This window comes from Zootoca vivipara, chromosome 5, assembly GCF_965207765.1.
Source record: "Zootoca vivipara chromosome 5, rZooViv2.hap1.1, whole genome shotgun sequence".
Classification (NCBI taxonomy): Eukaryota; Metazoa; Chordata; class Lepidosauria; order Squamata; family Lacertidae; genus Zootoca; species Zootoca vivipara.
The window spans coordinates 64,561,709-64,568,112 of record NC_142588.1 but is presented as its reverse complement, the minus strand read 5'-3'; the positions used below and the strand labels follow the sequence as shown (position 1 = coordinate 64,568,112).

The 6,404-nt window shown below is 41.6% G+C and overlaps 1 protein-coding gene across 3 annotated transcripts in view; it reads left to right on the top strand.

Moving 5' to 3' along the window:
* Positions 1 to 2,876: 2,876 nt before the first annotated feature.
* The window catches only part of NMNAT3 (nicotinamide nucleotide adenylyltransferase 3), a 39,204-nt gene continuing 35,676 nt past the window's right edge, over positions 2,877 to 6,404 (top strand). Inside the window, exon 1 of one of the 3 annotated variants that reach the window (XM_035133412.3) lies at positions 2,877 to 3,010. The gene's annotated coding sequence lies outside the window, so the exon portion shown is untranslated. Of the gene's footprint in view, positions 3,011 to 3,054; positions 3,211 to 3,710; positions 4,446 to 6,404 lie in introns of those variants that run through there. The other 2 variants (XM_088670816.1, XM_088670817.1) reach the window with 2 other exon arrangements.

The following is a 6,404-nucleotide window of genomic DNA, read 5'->3' as shown; positions in this document are numbered from 1 at the left end:
TTGGTTATGTGTTTCTTAGCGCTTGTGCCTGAGAATTCTGGAGAGACTACATCTTTGTGCTTGTAGATGCTGTATCTGCTACTCTACCCTCTCCTTTTAACCCTATTTCCCTTATTTATCTTTTTGAGCTTGAAAACCTTGCTTTGGGATATGTTCTTTTGTTTTGCATCACAGGGATATTTTAATATGAACTATGAATGCTGAGTAATTGTGTCAACAATATTATCAGGGATCGCTCTGGGTGGGCATCTCAAGTAGGATCCCAGATGCGAATGCCCCCAGTGTTTACAGGAAAACAAAGACAGACAGACAGACAGACACATCACCCAACTGACACAGTTCTTTCTCCTCTCCCAAAGTAGTGTAACCTAATCATTGTAAGTATTGATAAACACAAAGTATAACTTATTTGGAAGCTCAGTAAAATTAATCTAACCTTATCTGATTGCAATTTTCTCATAAGTTCTGTGTGCCAAATGTTTCCCAGCCAACAGCTCCATAAGCAGCACTCGTTCCTATATACAATGTACTATTTCATACCTGCTTTCATTGGGCTTTGAGTGATAGAGTTAGACAGTTTTAAAACAATAACTTTAAAACTCATTACAAAAGAGACAACATAAACCGGATCAGAATTTGTTAGTGTTGTTACTGATTTGTGGGGTTATTGTTTAAGAAATCTTCATTTTCCTTTTGAATTTTTTTCTGTTTGTATGTTCTCCCAAGCTCTGAATTACTGCCAGTGATTAATTTGTGACAGAAATGTGGTAGGAACTATAATAAGGTATTCTGAAAAAACAACCAGTTCAACTGCAAAAATCAAAAGCAGCCCTACAATGAAAGGTCATCTAAATGGAAATGGACCATATACAAATAGGGCAGTTTTGTTTAAGTGCCAACTGGGAAGCTATTATTTTCCCCCAAGATGGCATTAGAACACCCCCTTGAGCTATATAATTGTAGATTAATGAAAATAAAATTGATGTTCTGTCTCTTACTGTTCAGTAGAGAGAAAACATATGATCATGAACAAAAGCATATACCCTACTGAACTAAAAAGCCAGACCAACTTCAATTGATTTGAACAGTCATGGATTACAAAAGCATCGCCTCCCACTTGTCCTTCTATACCCATCAAAAGCAGAAAGCAAAAGCGGAACTTCATTTCAGTGTTATAAGAATTGCTACTGATAGAAGGGAAAGTAAGGGAGATAAAGCATCTGCCAAGCAACCTCCTTCTATCTTCCTCACTAGCCACTTATCGTCATCGCTCAGCGCACTGAGGAATGGACTGCAATTTTGACTTTATGTTGCAGCATTTCTATTTTGTGCCAAGGAAACTACCGTATCATGTTTTTTGGATTCACACATTTGCTTGAGGGGCGACACTCAGTGTTTGTTGTGGGACTTGCCATATGTGGATACTAATTTGCAGGTGTTGCCCATTGTTATTTATTTATTATGTATTAAATCAATATTCTGCCCTACAAAAAGGGACACGGGTGGCGCTGTGGTCTAAACCACTGAGCCTCTTGGGCTTGCCGATTGGAAGGTTGGCGGTTTGAATCCCTGCAACAGAGTGAGCTCCCATTGCTCTGTCCCAGCTCCTGCAAACCTAGCAGTTCAAAAGCACGCCAGTGCAAGCAAATAAATATGTACCGCTGCGGCGGGAAGGTAAACGGTGTTTCTGTGCGCTCTGGTTTTTGTCACGGTGTTCCATTACGCCAGAAGCGGTTTAGTCATGCTGGCCACAGGACCCAGAAAACTGTCTGTGGACAAACACCAGCTCCCTCGGCCTGAAAGCGAAATGAGTGCCACAACCCCAGTCGCCTTTGGCTGGACTTACGGTAATCATCCAGGGGTCTTTACCTTTACCTTACCTCTGCCCTACACCCATAGATCTCAGTTTGATTTACATTAAATTACAATGTATAAAAGCCACATGCATAATAAAAATAAGAACAAAAACAAACCAATAACATATTTAAAAGGGCATCAGAAGTCAATCAGCCAAAGGCCTAGTTAGAGAGGAATGCCTTTGCTTGTCTGTGGAGCAGAATACAACAAGCATATAAGACAAATCCTGTGGTGGGGATAGGAGCAGGCCAAGGCTTAGTCCCACCGTTATCCTAAACTTTCAAGTACCTGTACATGGAGTTAACAGAAGGCATTTCCTTCCAAGGGCAGAGTGCCTTTCCCTCATGCTCACCAATCTTCACCTATATGGTATAAGCGGTCCTATTTGACCTGAGGGTACAATACTGGAACCCGTTTTCAAACCAAGGCACAAGTTCTGCAAAGCAAACTGGACCACTGTTGGACCCACGCGTGGATGGTATCTAGCACCATTGTATACTTCATGAAGCTTGCCTTAAAAATAAAAAAGCAATCATCACCCAGACCTCCCTCCCCCCCCAAAAAAAAAAACCTTCACACAATAAATTGTTTTACAGGTATTTGAAGAAGTGAACATGCACAGGAAAGCTCATACCAATAACAAACTTAGTTGGTCTCTAAGGTGCTACTGGAAGGAATTTTTTTTATTTTTTGTTTCAACTACTCAGACCAACACGGCTACCTACCTGTAACTTGTTTTACAGGGAATGCCTAACCATGCCTACTCATAAGTAACATTTAATTCAACGGCGGCTTACTCTCAAATAAGTGGGGTTAGATTGCAGCCTCAGTTCTGGAACTGGGCGAGTAGCCAATTCAACCCTGTAATGTATTGGCCTTTAAATCTGGCTGGCAGTGGTTATCTAGGGAAGGCAAATGTTTTGCAGCCGCTACCCAAGACTGGATGCAGTGCAAGGACGGGCTTTCCACGCGCCCTCCCACTAGCCACAAAGGGCCAGAGAGGAAACAATAAGGCAAAGGCGACAGGCTGCCGTTGCCTCAGCCAATCCGCAGCTGGCTCTCCTGGGGCGAAAGTCCCGCCCCTGGAGAGGGGCCGAGCCTGTCAATCAAGTAAAGGAAGCCGAAAGAAAGCCGAGCTGGCCGATTTCCGCTGGTAAGGGGAGTTGGCGGGAAGTGGAGGGGGGGTGCTTCAACCAGGGAGTGCGAACAAGCGGAAGGACGGGCGAGCTCCCGAAAAGAGTTGTGCGCACGCGCGGTCTCGTGCTCCCCCCCCCCAGGCTCGTTCTTGAGGCGACGCGCGCACCCCTTTCTGGTCGCGACAGTCTCGTGCCAGGCTGGCTGGCAGCAAAGAAGGTCTCATTCTGTCCTCCGTATACGAAACTTAAGGGGGTGGGGGACGTACTCTTGAGCATGTGCAGAATAACTGTACAGCCACAAACTTTATTGTAGGATTCCCCTCCAGCTTGCCAGGAAAAGTGCAGTAACTGGCTTGCTGCTGCTGGCCCGTGAACACAGAGAGGTTTCCTATGCAGAACCCCAAAGGTGAAACTTTGTCATTGGGTAGGTAGGGGGGCAAGTTGCTCGGCTGGTGCAAAAATAGGCGATTCCGCTTGAGCCCCCGGTTCAGTTTTATTAGTCATTTAAGTGTTGGAAGCAGCTTGTGCACTTCCGTGCTTGTGTGCTACTTCAGACCGTTATATATATATATATATATATATATATATATATATATATATATATATATATATATATATACCTTTTTTTTTTATAACGACCCACATCAAAGGCTCCTGAATGAACATAGCAGCAGGCATGGGATAAAAGGGAGAGTGTCTGGTGGGTCAGCAACTGGCTAAAGAACAGCAAGCAGTTGGGATGAATGCGCATTTCTCGCAAGACGGAGGGAGGTTACCCCCAGGATCTCTCTTGGGACCGTCTTTTTTAACGTCTCCATTAATTAGGAGGAGGCAGTCAAGTTCTGTGATGACAGTTCGGGGTGGTGAGAACAGAGTGAGAGGAGCTGGGAAAGGATCTCACCCAAGTGGTGAGCTCAAAATGGGAAGTGCAGTTCAATGTCAAGTGATGCACAGAGAAGCAAAATACTGTATAACTTTAAATATACGCTTATGCCGTCTAAACCCATCCGGTTTCAGAGCTTCTGCTCACTTATGGGATTGCATACAAGCCAGCACATCACTGAACATACAATCAGGGGCCCTATCAGTGCACACTTGCTATTTATAGACCTTTTGCAGTGTACTCTTGGCCACACTTACCTGGATGTAAGCCCGATAGTAAGATAAGATATCTTTATTGTCATTGTCCCCTTGCGGGAACAACGAAATTACTCGGTTGCTACATCCACTCTGATAAAGCATTCCGCATAATCCAAAATTATAAAAACCTAATTAAAAACAGTAGATATAATACAAAATAACAAGTAAAATAAGATGACTTCAAAGTCCAGGCTTTCCGTTTAAGGCCAAAATCGCTCTAGCGAAGAAACTGTTCCTGAGACGGCTCGTTCTTGCCTGCATTGTTCTATATCTCCGTCCCGATGGCAGGAGCTGAAAGAAATGGTGACCAGGGTGCGTTGGATCTCTTGATATATCTAGTGCTTTTCTATGGCACCTGGTGGTGTAAATTTGTTCTAAGGTGGTGAGTGAGCAGCCAATAATGCTCTCTGCTGTTTTAATAATTCTGCACAGCCCTGCTCTGTCCTGGGAAGTACAGCTTCCGTACCACACACATAAACCGTACGTGAGCACGCTCTGTATGGCACAGTGATAGAAGGCAAGCACAGGATTGTGCTGCAAGGTTGATACAGTATGTGAAGTATTTTTTTATTTTTTTCTTATAAGCTGTTAAAACGAAGTGTTTTACCATCTGATCCTGGAGGGTCATAATTAATTGTTGGAGTTATGTGCGTTTACTTTTAATCCAGAGATTTCATTGTAGCTTCCTTGCCTCAAATGATGACCTGAATTCTCTATGCATTTTTGTTTGTGAAGTTAGTGCTTGAATGGGAAATTTAACATACGCCCATACAGTATGTTCTTCAAAGGCTCGTAGCTTAATTCTACATTCTGAAGTCAATTGGACTAGTACATTTTAAGGAGAGAAAATGATGTTGTTGGTTCAGTAGATGAATGCACTTACTATTGAGGTCACTGTTGGTGGTAAGAACAATCCTGGGTCTAAATACCAACAATTTGAGTATTTATAGCCTTTGCAATGAAAGTTACATCTGGAGAGACTATTATTCTTGTGCTACAACGGTAGTGTGGTGTATACTGTTAAATCACTATCATTTTTAACCCCAAAGGTATTAAAATTATTCTGCTATATATCATTTGTAAACGGTTTGAATTCTTTCAGTATGGCATGATTAATACTCTGTGGATGAAACTCTTGGTTGGTTGTATTTTTTTATTTTTCCATATGTCTTTAAAATATATTGTGTTTTTCACAAGACGCTTGAAAACGTCCTTTTGTCTGTAACACTTTTTTTATACAGGCTTGTGAATATAGTTAATGTGGTATGTTACATGGGGCAGATTTTAGTGGGAACGATGGCCCATAGAAACGGATTATAATTCCAAGTAATTTAAGTGAAGTACAGTAAATCATTCTGGTTCTGTGAACATATGCAGTTTTCAAGATAGCCTTCCCAGTCATCATTTTTCTTTGGTCAGAGCAGCACTGGAAATGGGATAGCCTACTTTCTGGAGGTATAGCATCTCTTGCGCTGGAAAATAGTGAGAGAGAGAGAAAGAAAAAGAAAGAAATTGAATGATGCTTAAACCTTTCCTCCACAGCTTCCCCCATGTAAAAAAAAAACTCAGCTGATTTTGCCTCAACCAGATTTCAGGTGTGTGTTTATAAAGCTAAGCTCACACCTAGAATTCTGCAGGGTGGAAAAGACCCATGGTGGCAGTAGTGGAAAGATATAATTTAGAGGAGAAAATGAATAAGGAAGAGGTTAAGTACTGTTAACCCCTGGTTCCTTATTATTTAAAGCACACACACAAAACATGCATATAATGTATTGTCCACCCCCGAGTAGTGTCTTATTATTATGAAATACATATTAAGGAAAAATGTAATTTTGTCTTCCCTGTTGCAGTAGTCCTTTTTGATTACATTGTGTGGTAATAATATATACTACATATATACAAAGTAGACTGTATTAACACGTCGCATACAGTCATTTCCTTCCTCTGCAGGTGTTTATTTAATATTGGCAGTTCCCAGTTCAGACCTAGCTAATTTATGCTCTTCTGGAGGAACAAATTACAAATAATTGCTAGTAGGAAACAAGCAATTTGCAGCTATGGTATAGAATTCTAATCAGAAAAATTGCCAATGTAAAATGTGTGCAAACACTTTTTAAAATTGAGGCTCTGTTTCTCCCTCCCCCTGAGAAGTTTTGGAAATCTCAATGTCAAATTCAAAAACTATTTTTTGGGGGGGGAAACTTTTGTATGTGGTCATTTACTTTCATAGCTGCCAAGTTCTCCCTTTTAAGGGAAATTCCCTTATGCTGA